We start from the raw sequence: 19,522 nt of genomic DNA on the forward strand, positions 1-19,522 counted from the left end.
ATCATCCATCGCTTCGGAATCTCCAACTCGATCATCGCGGACAACGGTACACAGTTCACTGGGAAGAAATTCCTCCAGTTCTGCGACGACCATCACATCCGAGTGGACTGGTCGGCCGTGGCACATCCTCGCACGAACGGGCAGGTTGAACGAGCCAATGGCATGATATTCTAGGGTCTCAAGCCGCGGATCTTCGACCGCCTCAAAAAGTTCGGCGGCCGATGGGTCGCGGAGCTCCCCGCAGTCCTGTGGAGTTTGAGGACGACCCCCAGTCGGGCGACTGGCTTCACCCCGTTCTTCATGGTCTACGGGTCCGAGGCAATCCTCCCCACCGTCCTGGAGTATGGATCGCTGAGGGTCAAGGCGTATGACGAATAAGGGAACCAGGCATCGCTCGAAGACGCACAAGATCAGGTTGATGAAGCACGCGATGTGGCCCTGCTGTACTCAGCCAAGTACAAGCAGGCCTTACGAAGCTACCATAGCCGCAAGGTGCAAGGCCGAGCCTTCAACGTTGGCGACCTGGTGCTCTGCCTCGTCTAGGACAACAGGGGTCGGCACAAGCTGACCCCTCCGTGGGAAGGTCCCTTCATCGTCGCACAAGTACTACAGCCAGGCACGTACAAGCTGGCGACCCCTGATAGACAGATCTTTAGCAAGGCTTGGAACATAGAACAGCTAAGATGCTTCTACCCTTAGTTTTTTTGTTTCCAAGTTCTGTACATAAACTCCTCTGTAAATTGTCAATTTAACGGAAAAGGAATTTTGAGTCGATTTCATTCAAGTTTCGTATCGAACTCAGGGATATCCGACCCTGGCTCTACCTCAGGGCCGCATATCCCTCGGGGGCTGCTAGGGGCTCCGGCACAAGTCACTTGACATCTTCTCAAAACACTTCTTCTTTCCGAGCCAACCCTCACCCTAAACTTTTGGGCATGAAAAGGAGAGAGTGCACGAACGGTGTTCAGGCAAGACTGATCGGACTGCGAAAGAGCCTACGCCCCAGCGGCTACAGTACCTTCGCCCATCAATGCTTACTAACATGCCCGACCCGCGCTCAAAACTTTCCAAATCCAAAAAACAAGGAAGAGGATCGAAACTTCTTTCGACAATTTATAGAAAAGGCCTCTATGGTCATCACAAAGACAAGTTCAAAATCAAATTAACGTATTTACATCTGGGACGCCTAAGCCCAATACAGCTAACTCGTCCTGGGGTCTTCGGGTGGGTCGGCTTCATCCTCCAGAAGCTTCGCCAAGGCCTCCGCTAGGTCGAGCACCAACGCGTCGATCTCGTCCAGCTCGGCCTCGGAGTAGCCGGCGGCGTGCTCATCCCAGCGAAGTTGATGCCGAAATAGTGGGAACCGAAGACACCGAAGGCCCACCTCACGCTGACATGGAGTGCCTCCAGGGCGATCTCGCGGGCCCACCGATACGTCCCAAGGACACGAGTCACCAGCGAACTCGTCCCCTCCCCCTGGACCACGCCGATGCTGTCACAGACGACCCGGACTGCGCCCCGCAGGTTGCTGTGCTCGGCGTGCTTCGCATCGAGGACCTCCCTCAGCTAGGCGATCTTGTTTGTGAAGTCCACAGAAGTCCAAGTCAGAGACCATCATGAAGCAGCAGAAAACCAAGGAACGAAAAGAGCCTTACCCTCGGACCGAGCCTTCAGCTCACGCTCCCGGTCGAGCCCCTGGGCCACGGCGGTCTGAAGCCCCTGCACCTGGGCATGGAGCTAGCTGACCTCCGCTCCAAGCTCGGCCGCCACCTTCTCGGCCTCATTCTTCTGGGCCGCCTCGAAGTCCCGCTCCTGCCAGGCCTTCTGCCACTCGCGTCGGATGCACTCGACAGTTTTCTGAAGGGCTTCATGCTCCCCCTTCAGACGTGCGAGCTCCTCGGCATCAAGGCGGGCCTTGTCAGCAGCGGCCTGGAACTCCTCGCGGTCGAGGCGAGCCTTCTCGACGACGGTCTGGAACTTGGCCTCCGCCCACCGTGCGTCCTCCCGCACTGCCTGCTTGCATTTTTGGAGGTCGTTGATGACTTGCTGGGCGGCGGCAACCTGCGCGGTCAGCTCCTCGGTCCGCTGCTTCTCCATAGAGAAGTGCTCCCAGAGCTCCCACTCATTCCGAAGGCAATCGGACTTCCCCCGGCTGCACTCCTGGAGGGCCTAAAGAATGATATATACTCAGTAACAGAGTGACGGGAGCAAAGTAACCGCCAGGGAGAACATCATACCTGGTCACCGGTAACGACGACGCTGTCCAGCTCCCCCATCGCCGAGGACAGGGCAGTGCGGACGTTCGTAAGTCCGCCCTACACCGCCCGCCACTTGCCCCACTCCTCGGCGTCATCCAGTGTGAAGAGGGGCCTATGCGGGTCGTCGCGGCACATCAAGCGCAGGGTAGCCCCACTCCACGCCTTGGGAATGGGACTGACCGAGGCAAGGGTAGAGGCTGCTCCGGCCGCCCCCGACGCCGCCGTCCCCGACGCCGCTACCGGGGCAGGCGCCGTCGCCCCGGATGCCGCCGGCCTCGACGACGGTCCTGGCACGCGCGCCGCCATCCTTGTTGAGGTCGCCGCGGACATCGTCGACGCCAACGCACGTCCCGATCCGTCCACCGCCGCCACTGTCTCCGTCACGGCTGCGCGAGCAGGCGTCCCCGCCCCCGTCGTGGCTTCCGAAGCAGGCACCTCTGCCTCCGCTGCTGCCGTTGCCTTCGCCGTGGCTCTCTGGGCGGATGTCCCCGCCTCCGCCGTCGCCGCTGCCTCCGTCGTGGCTGCGGGGGCGGACCCTCTCTCCTCCATCACCACCGCCATCCCCGTCACGGCCGCTGGGGCAACCGCCCCCGTCTCCGCCACCGCCACTAGAGCCGAACGCTCCTCCTCCGCCTCATCATCAAGGTCTATCACCACCCCGGTCGGAGGGCCCCCAGGGGTGATGCCCTGCCCCACGAGGTCGGCCAAGGAGGCAGAGGGCGGAGCAGGGGTCAGACCTTGCCCCGTGTCCGGCTGTGACAGCACTCCACCGGGTGCCGCCGCAAAAGCCACCTCCGTGGTTGGCTCCGCGGTCTCCCCGGTGACACCGCCGCCCGCTGCCGGCGGGGTCGCGGTCCATCCTGCGGAGGAGGACGACACCCATAGCGCCTTCTTCGATGCCAGCGGTGGAACGAGGCCTCGAGGGGCGGCGCTGCGAAACAACAAACAACATCAGCAAAAATGACTCGATGCTAGGAAAGGAATGAGACGTGTGAGGAATTTCTACTTACACTCCCCCAGCGCAAGGACGGCGCGTGCGTTTCGCCTCCGAGCCTGACGCCGACCCCGGGGCATCTGGCAACAGCTGCTTGCTGCTACTCCTCTGCTTCTGGGCCGCAGGCAGAGGGATAGGGCTCGGCTCTGTCGACTCCTGAGGCGCGCTTCGCGCCGACCCCTAGGGCGTGGCCCCAGAGCTTTGCGGGGCCGAGTCTCGGGAAGGCGGCGCGCTCGTTTCCTCCCCCGTGGCCGTTTGGGAGCACGCCTCCCAGATAACGAGCGCGCCCGACCAAGGGGATAGAATGAACTCCTCCTCTTCCCCCTCCTCGTCGTCCTCCTTCTCTTCCTCGTCATCGTCGTCTGACACGACCTGGCCCCGCTGCCGCCGTTGGAACTCCCTGGCAGCCTTCTTTTTCTTCTTCGCCGTCTGCTTGTCCTTGCGCTGCTTCTACTTCTCGGCAAGGAGACGGTTCTACTACCGCCGCTCGGCGTCCTCTGGCACCAGCGGACGCGAGTCGACAACGCTAGTCATGTTGCCCTACAGACACGAAAGCTCCACGTCAAAACAACGAACCAAGAAATGCAGGAAAAAGAAACAGGCGCGCGAAGTCCTCACCAGATCGACGAAATTCTCGTCCGAGCGCATCGTAGGGTGGCCGGGCATCGAGTAATCGGCGTCCTTGTCGTCCACCGCATCCCGGACTCGCTGCCGGATCTCGGAGGCGGCGAGCACACCGGTCGAAAGGATGGTGCCCTCGATCGGCGCGCTGGGGGTCATCTCGGTGAGCGAGCGGACCCGGAGCATCAACGGCACCACCCTCCGAGCATGGTACGCCTCGATAACTCTAGCCTCGGTCAACCCCTTTTCCTTCAGGTACTCGATGGCCTGAAGCAAACCGGCGATCCGCTTCTTCTCCTTCTCCACCGGGCCGTACGACCACACCTCCGGCGCCACTTCAATGACGCGGCCGGTGAACTCCGGCAAGGGGGAGTTGGAGTAGTTCTTCATGTACAACCACTGCTGATGCCACCCCTTGTGGGACGCCGCGGTCTTCATCACCATGTACTCCTTGGCACGAGTATGGCGGAGGTGGATTCCGGCGCACCCTATCGGCACCGGGGTTGCCCGCTGCTGGCTTCCTCTCTTCTCGGCCTTCTGGTGCAGGCTGATCGCAAAGAAATACTTCCATAGTGAGAAGTTGGGCTCAATGCCCAGGAACCCCTCGCACAGCATGATGAACACCGCGATATGCTAGATCCCGTTAGGATTGAGGTGCTGCAGGTTGAGCCCATAGTAGTGCAGCAGCCCGCGGAAGAAAAGGCTCAGCGGGGTCACGAACCCCCTCTCGTGGAAGTGGGCGAACGACATGACGTAGCCGGCGGGCGGATTCGGCGCCTCCTCCATCTCCAGGAACTGCCATTCGCCCCTCTCGGTCCTCTCACAGAGGAGGCCCTTCCTCGTGAGGCCGTCGGCGCGCGAGGTGCCAAAGCTTGTGCGCGCCCAGGATCCCATCGCCAAGGGGAGAAAAGCTCGACAGCGGAAGGAGAGGAAGGTTGTGGCGCTGGGCGGAGAAAGACAAATGGCGCGCAAGAAAGCTAAGGGCGCGTGAAGAGGCAAAAAGACTTGGGGGAAGATTGCGGGCAGAACAGGCGAGGCGGACTCCCCGTCTTATGGGAAGGCACGTGGGAAGCAGAACAGACGCCCCCGTTGCAATAAATGCGGCGCCAGGTACGCCCCGTCACACCCGCCCCTTTTTCGGAAATCGTGCGCATGACCTGCTGCAGGAAACATCCTCTCCTCCCTCGATTCGTGGGTCGACATCTTCCGCCATTTCGTCTCCCAGAGAGTACGCGCACAACATCCTCCACGTCCGACCCAAGGCACAACCTCCTCCACGTCCGGCCCAAGGCCCACCAAAAGGTAAAAAAAAGGATACGGGGCTGAAAACGCCCATACGGCCCATTACGGTCTAGGGTTCGAAGGCTGGCCCACTACAGGTTCGACAGCCGCCCCAGGACACCCCCGAGCGAGGGGTGAGAGGAGACGGGTCCGCTAGCGGCCATCACCCGAGCACGCGACAGCCTATTGTGTCCCAATCTCACATTCGAGTCCGGGACGGCACCAGAGTTCATGGTTTTTCCTCGAGGAAAGGCAATGAGCCCCCGGATCCGACCGAACGGATTCGGCAACTATATGAACTGGCCGGCCGGAACTTGGGGTATGCCACCGGCTTGGCCCGAGCCGGACCCCCCCGAATGGGGACCGGGCCCCCGCTCGAATCAACCCATCAGCAGCTCAACGAGCACCACGGTTCGTCCGGTGAGTATAACATGGCACGGCTCACCCCCTTCGTCTCAGCAAACGGACGCTTGAGGGGTAACATACAAAAGTTGATCTAGCCTCCCGACCGGTCCCCTGCAACGCGCGGGGGCTCGGGGGCTAGCCTCGCAACCAATGACCACGCGGATGGTCAGGACTTGAGGTTTTCAGACGGGAGGTGCCCTGGGGAACAACAAGAAATCCTCCCACGCCGAGTCGCCCACGGGATGCATCACCTGATCAACATCCTCGGCCAAGCTGAACAAACAACACTTCCCATCCCTGATTAACTGCAGCTTGCACGATGAACAAGGATCCCCTATGAACGACGATAGCAGCCTCTGGAGGAGCGTCCCCACTCCACCACAGGCTCGAGGGCTACTGTTGAGGGAAAATATTAACGACCTTCTAAAGCCCGTGAAAACAACAATCATAAAGGCTCAGGCCCACCTAAGGTAATAAAGACTGCCGTCAGCCCAACACGGGAGGGGAGAGCCCCGCTCCACCTCGCCCGACCCAATGCCTCGGGGTCGGACATTCCCGACCCCTTGATAACCAAACTCCGCCTCGCCCGACCCACGGTCCTAGGGTCGGAAGCGCCCGACCCCTCGCTGCAAGACTCTGCCTCGCCCGACCAAGGGCGCAGGGGGTCAGCCTCATCTGGGCCCACAAGACAAGTATCTGCCTCGGGCGCAGACTAGAAGGGAGCGCGGATCTCGTGGGCCCTCCTATCGAGCTCGCCATAAATGCGCCACGGCCCTGGCGCGCAGAAAGGAACCCATGCCCCCAACGCGACCTGTCACAAGTACCCACGCATGACCGCACAGCACGGGCTACAGTGGTTGCGGCTCTCCCCGATTCGCTGCAGGGTACTCATGGCCTGTGCCGCCTGGCACAGGAGGAAGCCCCGCCCGTTCTCGCGCCCCGCGCATCCGGCAACAGGGATGCGATGTCCGTGTCCCACGTGCCATCAGCAAGATAACAGGACCAGCCGCCTTCCCCGACAGGCACAGATGCCACGACCAAACATCATCATCATGCCTGGCGGTAACGGCCACCAGGGAGATCGTCGACAGGATCCGAAGGTAGCCGCCCTCTTCCGGCGGATACGCTGACAGGAGCTGAAGGCCAGAGCGGGGGGCGGCGGCCCTGGAACTTGGTCCTTTCCCCTGTATTGTATTTTACCTGAATTAGCTTATCTCTTTTACTTCTCCTCACATCTGGCTCATCTGTAACCCCGAGCTCCCCTTGTGCTATAAAAGGAGGACCGGGGACGCTCTGAAGCCATCAGAACACACATACACACACACACTCTCCTTTAGAGCATCAGTGCACACCCAAGAGACTTAGGACCAGCTCCCTCTCTCACCCTCCTATAACCCCTACTACAGACCTCGCGTGGGCAACACGAGCAGGACCTCATACTGGACGTAGGGCTTTCCCTTGCCCAAACTAGTCTAAACCCCGTGTCTCCCATGCCACCATCCGAAGCCTTATGCGCATAAAAGAAATTCACTAGTCTTAGTCTTGATTCGCTAATCTTGACAACGACAGGATACAAGAAAAATGGAAAGCTGCGCGTGTGCATTGACTTCAGAAATCTTAATCAGGCTACACCGATGGACGGGTATCCAATGCCAACAGCCGATATTTTGATAGACGCCGCCGCAGGACACAAAGTCATCAGTTTCATGGACGGTAGTGCTGGGTACAGTTAGATATTAATGGCCGAAGAAGACATTTTAAAGACGGCTTTCAGGTGTCCAGGCCACCTCGGTTTGTTCGAGTGGGTAGTGATGACCTTCGGTTTGAAAAACACCGGAGCTACATATCAACGGGCTATGAATTATATTTTCCACAAGCTTATTGGTGTCCTAGTGTAGATTTACATCGACGATGTCGTGGTCAAGTCAAGAGGACATCAGGAGCATCTGGCTGATTTGCGAGAAGTATTGGAGTGCACAAGAAAGCATGGATTGAAAATGAACCCAAACAAATGTGCCTTTGGTGTTTCGGCTGGACAATTTCTAGGATTCATGGTCCAGAGAGCGGGATAGAAGTCAACTGGAAGATTATAGCCACCATCAATAAAGTTGTAGCCCCGCAGAACAAAACCGAGCTACAGTCCCTAATCGGCAAAGTTAACTTTATTACAAGGTTCATATCCAACTTGTCCGGACGTATTCAAGCCTTCACCCCTTTGTTGAAATTGAAACCCAACCAGGAATTCATGTGGGGAAAAGAACAACAAAAAGTGTTGGAAGATATCAAGCAGTACCTGATCTCACCACCGGTGTTGGTTCCGCCACAGGCTGACAAGCCGTTCAGACTATACTTGTCGGCTGAAGAACAAGGTATCGGATCGGTGCTGGTACAAGAATTCGAGGGAAGAGAAAGGGTAATCTATTACGTCAACAGAATACTCCTGGACGCTGAAACTAGATATTCCCCAGTAGAACAGTTGTGCCTTTGTCTGTATTTCTCATGTACCAAACTCAGGCACTACCTGTTATCGGCGGAGTGCATAGTCATGTGCAAAGACGACGTGATAAAGTACATGCTGTCATTGCCGATTTTGAAAGGAAGGATTGGAAAATGGATTCTAGCTCTATCAGAGTTTGACCTGAGGTACGAATCGGCCAAAGCTGTCAAGGGCCAAGTAATGGCCGATTTCGTAACCCAGCATTGTGGAACAGGAATAGCTGTCGTCCTCATGTGGGGCCGGATCAGGAATCGGCATCGTCCTCGTATCGCCTCGGGGGGCAAGCTATGATTTCTCTCTGCCGATAGAGGCATCCGCCACCAATAATCAGGCGGAATTCCGGGCCATCCTAAAAGGTATCCAATTATTGAGAGAGATCAAAGCTGATGCAGTGGAGATCTTTGGAGATTCCATGCTCATTGTCGATCAATTAACGGGGAAATCTGAATGCAAAGATGATGTCTTAAGGATTTACTACGAAGATTGCCTCCGGTTGTTAAAACAATTCAAGTCTGCGGTTATTGAGCATATTCCCAGAAGTTACAATGAAGAAGCCAACAGGCTTGCCCAACATGCTTCCGGGTATTGGCCAATTCAAGGTGCCATGACTCTGGAGCTTGCAGTCGACGATTGGCGAAAGGGGATCACCGATTACTTAAAAGATCTTTCCAAGAAAGTGGATCGACGAATACGTTTTCAGGCCACGAAATATGTGTTACTTGAGGATGATTTGTTTTACCGGACGATTGATGGGGTTCTGCTCAAGTGCCTTGGAACGGAAGAGGTGAAGGTTCTAATGGGAGAAATTCACGAAGGCATATGCGGGGCTCATCAATCAGCTCACAAAATGAAGTGGATGATCAGGAACAATGGTTATTATTGGCCGACAATACTCGAGGATTGCTTTAAATATTATAAAGAGTGTCAGGATTGCCAGAAGTTTGGCAACGCGCAGCGTGCACCAGCCTCGGCTATGAACCCAATAACTAAGCCATGGCCGTTTAGGGGTTGGGGAATAGACCTCATCGGACAGATTTATCCTCCATCAAGCAAGGGACATAAGTTCATATTAGTAGCCACTGATTACTTTACCAAGTGGGTGGAGGCAGTTCCCCTGAAAATCGTGACATCGGCCGCTATGATCAATTTTGTGAGATCCACATTGTTTATCGGTTCGGTATCCCTCAAACCATCACAACCGATCAAGGGACAATGTTCACTTCGGGAGAGTTTGAAGAGTTCACCACCGATATGGGAATTAAATTGTTGAATTCTTCTCTGTATTATGCTCAAGCTAACGGTCAGGCTGAGTCATCCAATAAGGGGATAATCAAGTTGATCAAGAGGAAGATAGAGGAGCAGCCCAAGAGGTGGCACGCATCCTTGACTAAATCTTTATGGGTCTACAGGATGGCCTGCCATGGAGCTACTAAAATATCTCCTTATCAATTGGTGTACGGTCACAAGGCAGTATTGCCTTGGGAATTAAGGATGGGGTCTAACGCACGTCACTTCAAGATCAGTTGATAGCCGATGATTATTCCCTCCTCATGAAGGGGGAGCTCGACGATTTGGTGGGTCAGCGATTGAGAGCCTTGATCAGCATCGAAGAAAATAAGAAAAGGATGGCCAGGTGGTACAACAAGAAGGTCAAGGTCAAGCAATTCTCCCAAGGAGACTTGGTATGGAAGCTGGTGCTGCCGATAGGGTCTAAAGATCCCAAATTCGGTAAATGGTCGCCTACTTAGGAAGGGTCGTATAGGATCAGCTGATGCGCTCCGGGAAATGCGTACATATTAGAGACTATCGAAGGAGAGGAATTCACAAGAGCTTTAAATGGAAGGTATCTGAAGAGATATTATCCTAGCATATGGGTGGACGCGTAGCAAACGATATGGCATGTCGAGACGTTGTGGCCGACTCCTATTGACTCGTGTTCATATAGCCGATGCAAGGAGACATCGCCTTGAGGACGGAACCTTTGACCAGTCTGGCCGATTTATTATTCGGTACAGCAATAGGATACATGGCCGATACGGTACAAGTCGCCCTTAGACCAAAAGTACCAATACATTCATTAACCATGCTTCAGCTGAGCTTTGCTCTTATTAATCTCTCTTTCGATCCGGCCTAGTTCTATTAAGAGACGGGTGCTCTTTTCCTCCAAATCCTCCATGGCGGCTTCAATGGCAACTTGACGAGAAAGTTGGTGGCTTCTTTCAAGAGGCGGTTGGGATGTTCCTCCCATGGCATCCTCAAGAACGATCTGACGAGGTAGCTGGTGGCTTTTCTCGGTCAGTGGTCGCCTGGTAAAGTTAGCTTCAATATGATCCAAGATCTTCTGGAGATAGGCAGGGATGGGATCTTTGAGTTCTTCACGATGGGCCTCAATTAGATCTTTGTCCGCTTGTGTCAACAGCTCCTCAGAGTGCATAATCTCAATAGCCCGTTCCAGGCCAGGGCTAAGGCGTCTCGGCTGGGAAGATAACAAACAATCACCCGTCATCAGATTGATGAGCATCGGGCAGAGGAACGAAGGGGGATTTCATACCTGATTGACGGAGGAAGAGGAAGACATCTCGACGCCTGGCTTAAGAGTATGGAAATAAGACAACTTAAGGATGGAAGGCTGGGCAAAGTACGAATGCCCCTAGAAGCAGTACGGGGGTCTCATACTTATAGAGGAAAGAGATGAAGGGTAACGGTTGGTAAAACGCGTCCCGTCGGAGTAAAAGGACTATTAAATGAAAAGCTGAACAAAAGATCGTCCAAGTTTGAATTCGCACGACGACGGCAAAAGAGCATTAAATGTTTGTACAAAAGCATTCAGTATTTTCTATGATTCACCCGAGGAGAGCATTAATGGCCGCGATCGCTCGCTCCCGGATCTGATCGGCCGAATCTAAGGTTCTTTGGTCATCGTTGGCTAATCCAGGGACTTCTGGCATGTTGCGATGAAGTCTGATGGGTTCATGGGCAAGGTTTTGCCTTTGCTGCTTCAGATTGGCGATAACAGATGGGAGATCATGGAGTTTCTTCTCTTCGACGGCTATAGCTTTGGTCACCTGCTCCATTTCCTTGGCGAGCTCTGCCCTTCACCGTTTGAGGCGGTCTATGGTGCCAACGATGTCCGGGCGAGAGTTTTCGAGAACGCTGATTTGCTGGTGTACTTTTTGAGCTCGGTGTTTGTAGGAATCCTCCTCTTCATGTGCTTTTGCTAGTTTGGCATGATTGGTCATGTGTCGTAAAGCTCTGAACACTGGGATTCGCATTGATTCGATATATGCTGCGGGTGCTAGGGCTTCTTTTGCTTCTTCTAGAACTCGGCCTCTGATTTCACTGAAGAGCTGCCGAATCGGCGAGGCATCTTCCACTAGTCGGCCAATATCATCCTGGAGAAGGATCCGTATGCTCTGGAGCTTGGTGCGAACTTCATCAGGAATTGAACTCAGAGCAACCTGGCGCGAGGCGACCTCCTCGTCATCAGAGATTGCGACCGCAAAAGAAAAGACGTTGTTATTAGGAGTATCCTGCTCCTGATAAAATAAAGAGATGGATTAGCCGACGGCAGCAGAAAATCGGCCAATTTGGACTTCAAGTTTCTTACCTCTTTAAAACGGATTTATTCTATTTGTGTTGGTGGGAGTGCTACCCTCATTTTGGAAATCAGCACATTTGGTTCATCAGAAGAAGAGGATTCGACAATTATCGGCGCCGTACTCGGACCAGCCTTCTGGAAGAATACAAGAGATGGATCTCCGTAAGTATGAAGCAATGGTTACATCTGATGATAAATAATAGCGGCTCTACCTCTGCGAGTCGTTCGACCGGTGATTGTTGGAAGGGTACGATTGACAAACTCAAAGTGGCCTGCATCAGAAATCGGTCAGGTTTCGATTAAGGATTTAAATATTTGAGTAAATAAAATACTCTCTACCTCAGTCGAAGGGACTGTTGGCGTTTCGATCTCTGATTGGAGTGTGGCCAATTGCTGCGGAGGTTGCTCTGGGATGTTTTGTGCAGCCTAACTCTCGTTGTCAAGATTTGCGGATCGAGACTTAGACTAGTAAATTTCTTTTATGCACGTAAGGCTTCGGATGGTGGCGCTGGAGACAAGGGGTTAGACTGGTTCGGGCAAGGGAAGCCCTATGTCCAGTATCGAGGCTGCTCGTGTTGCCCATGCGGTGTTCCGTAGTAGGGGTTACAGATCGGCGAGAGAGGGACTGATCCCAGGTCTCTTGAAGGTGCTCGTGCCCTAAGGGAATGTGAGAGTGTACTCTTGTTTGGCAGCAGAAGAGGCCCACCCCTGTCTCTGGCCCCCGATGCCCCTTTTATATCGTAAGGGGACTGCCAGGGTTACAGGTGAGACCGAGTGATGAGAGCAGTAAAGAGTTTAAACATAGTATGGTAAAAATATAACACGAAGGGAGGAATCAAGTTCCTAGGTGCCCGACGTCCTCGCCAGCCTTCGGCATCTACCAGCACGTATGCTGGAGGAGGAGGGCGGCCGTGCGCCAACTGTCGTCACGCCCTGCAGATAGCCTCTTTGGTGTCCGTAGCCGCCGGGTCATGATGAGGGCGTTTCGTCGCCACTCTGGTGTCCGTTGGGAGGGACGGCGGCTGATGATGGCTCACGAAGAGCGGGCGTCACATCCCTGCTGCCGGGCGCACGGGGCCTGAGAACGGGCGAGTCTTCCCTCTGCTCCGGACAGCGCAGGCCATGAGTACCCTGCGGCGAATTGAAGGAAGCCACCGGTACTGTAGCTTGTACAGTGTGGTCGTGCATGGGTACTTTGCGGCGGGTTGCGTGAGGAGCGCGGTCATCCTTCCTCCTGCCAGACCTGCGGCGCATTTATGATGAGGTCGAAAGGGGGACCCATGGGATCGTTACCCTGATCATCCGGTCCGCGCCCGAGGGGGATATCCGTCTTGTGGACCCCAGTGAGTCTGAGCCCTGTGCCTAGGTTCGGGCGAGGCGGAACCTTGTGGCGAGGGGTCGGGCGCTCCCGACCCCGGGGTCGCGGTCGGACGAGGCAGAGCCTTGCGGCGAGTGGTCCGACGCTCTTGACCCCAAGACCGCGGTCGGGCGAGGCAGAGTCCCACTATGAGTTCGGCTTGACGGCGATTTCGTTATCCCGGATGGGACTGGGCCTTCATGATTGTTTCTTTAAGCGGTATTTAGGAGATCGTTAATATTTCCCCCCAACAGTAGCCCCCGAGCCTGTGGTGCAGCAAGAGTGCTCCTCCGGAGGCTTCTTTCGCCGTTTCACCGGAGATCTTCTGCTCGTCCTGCAAGCTGGCACCGCATTTTATGGCGACAGGGGCGTCGGTTTGATTGGGGGTAGGGCGCGTTGTTTAGCCCAGCTTGGCTGGGGAGCCTGCGAATCGCGACCACACGCGTGGTCATTGGTTGTGACGCTAGCCCCCGCGCGTTGCAGGAGACCGATCGGGAGGCCAGGTCGACTTTTGATCGTTGCCCCTCAAGCGTCCGTTCGCTAGGACGAAGGGGTTGAGCCGTGCCACGTTATCCACGTTGGACGAACCGTGGTGCTTGTTGAGCTGCGAACGGGTAGGTTCGAGTGGAGTCCCAGTCCCCGTTCGGGGGGGTCCGGCTCGGGCCAAGCTGGTGGCGTACTCCAATCTCCAGCCGGCCAGTTCATATAGTTCCCAGGTCCGTTCGGCCAGATCCGAGGGCTCGTTGCCTTTCCTCGTGGAAAAACCATGAACTTTGATGCCGGTCAGGACTCGAATGTGAGGTCGGGACGCCCTTGGCTTTTGTTCTCCTGGGTGTTGGCTGCTAACGGACCCATCCCTTCTCACCCCTCACTCGGGGGATGTCCTGAGGCAGCTGTCGAACCTGTGGCGGGCCAGCCTTCGAACCTCTGGATCGTAATGGGCCGTAGGGACGTTTTTAGCCCTGTATCCCTTTCTTACCTTTCGGTGGGCCTTGGGCCGAATCGGGGCGGACGTTGCGTTTGGGCCAAACGTGGGGGACGTCGGGGGCGTGCCTTCCGGGAGACGAAGTTATGGAGAGCGCCGACCCGCGAATCGAGGAGGACAGGATGTTTTTGCGGCCGATCGTTCGCGCGGTTTCCGAAAAGAAAGTGGGCGTGACGGGGGCGTACCTGGCGCCGCATTTATGGCGACAGGGGTGTCGGTTCTGCTTCCCGCGCCTTTCCTATAAAAACGGAAGCCCCGCCTCGCTGGTTCCGCCCGCCTTCTGCTTTCAAGCCTTTTCACCCTCCGGACTCGCCCTTAGCTCATCTGCGCCCGTTTCGTCTTCCTCCGCTCCTAGCTACGCCCTTTCTCCCCACCCCTGTCAGGTTTCCTCCTTCTCCGGCGATAGGATCTTGGGGGATCTCTCACTTCAACTCCTGATGTGCCGAAGGCCTGGTGAGGAAAGGCCTCCTCTGCGAGAGGACGGAGGCGGGCGAGTGGGAGCTGCCGGGGTCGGAGCAGGTGCCGTCGCCTCCCCCGGGCTATGTCGTCTCCTTCGCTCATTTCCATGAACGGGGGTTCGCAACTCCATCGAGCCGCTTCTTCCGGGGGCTCCGCCACTACTATGGGCTCGAGCTTCAGCACCTCAACCCCAACGGGATCCAGCACATCGCGGCATTCATCGCACTGTGTGAGGGGTTCCTGGGCATTGAGCCCAACTTCTCGCTGTGGAAGTACTTCTTCGCGGTGAGCCTGTACCAGAAGACGGAGAAGAGGGGGAGGCAGCAGCGGTCGCCCCCGGTGCCAATTGGGTGCACCGGAATCCACCTCCGCCATACTTGCTCCAAGGAGTATATGGCGATGAAGACCTCGGCGTCCCACAAGGGGTGGCATAAACAGTGGTTCTATGTGAAGAACTACTTGAACTCCCCCCTGCCGGAGTTCACCGGCCGTACCATCGACGTGGCGCCAGAGGTGTGGGCGTACGGTCCGGTGGAGAAGGAGAAGAAGCGGATCCTCGACCTGCTGCAAGCTATCGAGCAGCTGAAGAGGAGGGGGCTTAGCGGCGCCAGGGTCATTGGGGTGTACCATGCCCGGCGAGTGGCGCCGCGAATGCTCCGGGTCCGTTCGCTTGCCGCCATGACTCCAGACGCGCCGACCGAGGGCACTGCCCTGGTGGTGGGCGCGCTTGCCGCCTCCGAGATCCGGCAACGGATTCGGGAGGCGTTGGAGGACAAGGATGCCGAGTACCCGGTGCCTGGGCACCCACCGATGTGCCCGGACGCGGGCTTCGTCGACCTGGTAAGGGATTGGGGTGCCGACCTTCTTTTTTCACGTCTCGTAGTTGTCGTCGTGATGCGGGGCCATTTTGCGTTCACAGGGCACGCTGACCCGGGTCGTGGACTCACACCCGCCGGTGCCGGAGGACGCCGATCGGCGGACACAAAACCGTCTCCTTGCCGAAGCGCAGAAGCGCCGTAAGGACAAGGAGACGGCGAAAAGAAAGAAGAAGGCCGCCAAGGAGTTCCAACAGCGGCGGAGAGGGTGAGTCATGTCAGATGACGACGATGACGACGATGATGATGATGAGGATGAAGATGGGGAAGATGATGAAGAGGAGGAAGAGCTGATTTCCTACCTTCGATTGGGCGCGCTCGTAATTCGGGAGGTGCGCCCGCAAACGGCCGCGAGGGATGAGGCGGAGGGGACGTTCGCCCGAACCTTGGTTCCGCAAGGCCCTGGGGCTGCGCCCCAGGGGTCGGCACGGAGCGCCCCCTAGGAGATGACGCGGGACGCCCCCCAGGGGTCGGCGCGGGGTGCCTCCCAGGAGCCGGCGCGGGACGCCCCCCAGGGGTTGGCGCGGGGCGCCTCCCAGGAGCCGACACGGGGCACCTCCCTGGAGCCGATGCGGAGCGCCCCCTGGGGGTCTTCGAAGCCTACCCCCGCCGTTGCCCAGGAGCCGGCGCAGGGCGCCCTCCAGGAGTCCGCTCGGGGCACTCCCCGGAGGTCCGCGGAGACTGCCCCCGCCGTCGCGCCCGAGACTGAAGGGCAGCGAAGCGGCGACAAGCGGCCGCTGCCGGATGCCCCGGAGTCGGCGTCGGGCTCCGAGGCGAAGCGCGCGCGCCGTCCTTGTTCTGCAGGAACGTAAGTTGGACTTCCTCGTGCGTCTTGTTCCTTTCCCCTTCTTGCGTTTGTTTTCGCTGACGTTTGTTTGTTGATTCGCAGTGCCACCTCCCGTGGTCTTGTCCTGCAACTAGCGCCCAAGAAGGCATTGCGGGTGTCGTCCTCCTTCGTGGGGCAGACCGCGGTCCTGCCCGCGGCGATCGGCGGGGTCCCTGGTGAGGTCGCGGATCCCTCCGCGGAGGCGGCCCCTGTGACGGCGGCCGGCGGAGCAACGGCGGCGTCAGTCGCAGGAGGGGGAGTGGACCCCGTTCCGCCTTCTGCTTCCCCGGTCGTCCCTACGGCGTAGAGCATCGTTCCACAAGGTCCTCAGGCCGGGGAGGTGATTGACCTTGACGCCGACGAGACGGAGGGGACGACGGCGACGGGAGGCGGGACGGATGTCCCCGCAGCCGCGGCGGGATCGGCAGCGGCGGCGACAGAGGAGGGAGCGTCTGCGTCCACGGTCGCAGCTGAGGAGGCAGCGGTGACACAGATGGGGACCTCCGCCCCGGAGGTCCCAGTGCAGGTGACACCGGCGGTGGAGGCGGAGGAGCCCGCTCGAGGGACTCCGGCAGGAACGGGGGAGCCTCCCTCGGCGGTTGCGGCGGAGGGCGAGGTGACCGCGGGGGTACTTGTCCTACGGCCCGCGTCGGAGGCGGCGGGACCGTCGGGTGAGTCCGCGGCGACCCCGACAGCGATGGGCGTGCAGGCGCCGAGGCCATCGGCGGCCTCGCCGGCTGCCGGGTCGACTCCCTCTTCAGCGTTGGCCACTCCCGTTCCTAGGGCGTGGAGGGGGTCTGTCTTACGCTGGGCATCCCGTGAGGACCCGCCGAGGCACCTCTTCACCCTGGATGACGCCGCGAAGTGGCACAAGTGGCAGGCGGTGCAGGGTGGCCTCGCCAACGCCCGCGCGGCTCTGTCCTCGGCGATGGGGGCTTTAGACAACGTCGTCCTCCCTGATAGCCAGGTACGTTGCCCCTCCTGTTGGCGATTATCATTTTCCCGTTGCCTTGCCCCTGATGGCATGTTGCTTTGCAGGCTCTCCAAGAGTGCAGTCGGGGGAAATCTGATTTCCTCCGGCTAGAGCGAGGGCTCTAGGAGCGCTTCAACATGGAGAGGGAGCGAATCAGGGAGCTGTCCATGCAGGTCGCTACCATCCAGGGGGTCATCGGTGACCTGCAAAGGCGTGAGGAAGCAGCGCAGGAGGAGGCACGGCGGTCGGAAGCCAAACTCCAAGCCGTCGTTGACAAGGCCCGCCTTAACCGCGAGGAGTTCTAGGCTGCCGCCGAAAAGGCCCGCCGCGACGCCGAGGAGCTCGCACGGCTGAAGAGGGAGCATGAAGCCCTCCAGAAGACCGTCGAGCGCATCCGGCGCGAGCGGCTGAAGGCTTGGCAGGACCGGGACGCCGAGAAGGTCCGGAAGGAGAAGGCCGAGAAGGTGGCGGCTGACCTTGGCACGGAGGTCGGTCAACTCCGATCACAAGTGCAGGGACTCCAGGCCGCCGTGTCTCAGGGAGCCGACCGGGAGCGTGAGCTGAAGGCTTGGTCCGACGGTGAGACTTCTTTCCGTTTCTGCGTCTCCGTGGTGTTGCGGTGGTTTCTGACTTGGTGGGTTTTCCGGGTGGTTCTTGCAGACGAAATCGCCAAGCTGAGGGACCTGCTCGATACGGAGCGTGGCGAGCACGGCGCCCTGCGGGATGCGGTCGGCGTCATCTGCGACGGCCTCGGCGTGGTTCCGGAGGAGGGGTCGAGCTCTCTGCCGGCTCGTGTCCTCGGGATGCGCCGCCGGAGCCGCGAGATCGCCGTGGATGTGCTTCACACCGGCGTGCGGCGAGCCTTCGGGGTCTTCGGCTCCCATTATTCCGGCATCAACTTTGCCGGGATGAGTGGAGGGTACGCCGCCGATTACTCCGAGGCCGAGCTGGACGAGATTGACGTGGCGGTGTTCACCCCGGTGGAGGCCCTTGCAGAGCTCTTAGAGGATGAGGCCGTCCCTATTGGAGGTATGCCCTAGAGGTAATCATAGAGATGATGATATTCCATTTGTATCCATGATTTGTATGTTGTGTTCATTGAATATCCATTAAAGGCTACTTGAATTGATTTGCAATTACGTGAATTGTATGTGAAACTCTTTACTTGTATGGTTATTCTAAAGTTGTCCCTAGTCGAAGTTCATGTGAGGACACACATGAATATTAGACTAGCACATGTATTAGTTGATGACTATGTTTCACAAGTCATGGACATGGAGATGTTGAACTAATAATGTGGACACATGTGGAGACATGTGCTAGGACTGACCCAACACGAGAAGTAGTTCTCTCTTTAAGCAACATATACGCTTTGTCCTTAGACCTGAGATTGTCGCATGTATTCTAGATGTGGATCGACCTACTTAGGGGCTATCAAACGCTACGCCGTAAATGGGTAGTTATAAAGGTAGCTTTCGGATTTGTCAAGAAGCATGCTATGAGACATGGTCAATCAAGATGGGATTTGCCCCTCTCTGATTGAGAGTGATATCTCTAGGCCCCTCGAGTGATCAGATCCGAAAATGCATGGCCATGCTACGTACAGTTAAGAGTTAACCTACAAAGGGATTCCGAATCACAGGATCAAGAAAGAGCGCTCGGCTTGAAGCTAGACCAAATATCGTGAGGCAAAGGGAATAGCATGTATATTATGTTGTGATGGTTCGTCTGATATGATCTTCGTGTGCGTATAGGAGTTGGCACGTCTTGCTAGGGGCCGCTACCGACTATTGGGCCGAGTAGGAGTACTCGGGCCATGTCTACACGTATCCGAACCCATAGGGTCACACACTTAAGGGGCTGGAAGCCCAATTCGGATCTGATCCGAGTTGGATTAGGTTTAGAAGTACTAATGGGCCTCGGATCCAGAGGCCCATCAGGAACCTCTATAAATAGAGGGGTGGGGGCGCCCTAGGGTTTACACCTTTTTGGCGAAACACACCTGCCGCGCCTCCCACGCCCTCGCCTGTTGCAACTCGTGCATCTAGCAGTCCGGCTTGCGACGCTTCCTCCCTGCACGTGTGGATACCTTGGAGGTGTTGCGCCTGCAGCACTTGGACGAGCCGCCGACGAGCCACGACGAGCCGTGGTACCGGAGGCGATCTTGCTGCACGTGGACGAGCTGTTGAGGAGCTGCTGGACGTGATCGACTACGTACGACTACGTTGATCGACTACGTACGACTACGTGATCGTCTTCACTGCATCGACGCATATCTACAACTTCCGCACCAGTAGTGCGTCGAGTGGTAATCCCGTGATCCTTATACGGCAGTTCTTCCTGGTTATACGCGGTAGAATTTTTGAATTGCGCTAGTGTAGCCTACCTCGTAT

At 57.2% G+C, this 19,522-nt stretch overlaps 1 pseudogene; it reads right to left on the reverse strand.

Moving 5' to 3' along the window:
* Positions 1 to 16,483: 16,483 nt before the first annotated feature.
* LOC140221613 (uncharacterized) overlaps positions 16,484 to 19,522 on the reverse strand; it is a 34,920-nt pseudogene continuing 31,881 nt past the window's right edge.

This window comes from Setaria viridis, chromosome 1 (genome assembly GCF_005286985.2).
Source record: "Setaria viridis chromosome 1, Setaria_viridis_v4.0, whole genome shotgun sequence".
Classification (NCBI taxonomy): Eukaryota; Viridiplantae; Streptophyta; class Magnoliopsida; order Poales; family Poaceae; genus Setaria; species Setaria viridis.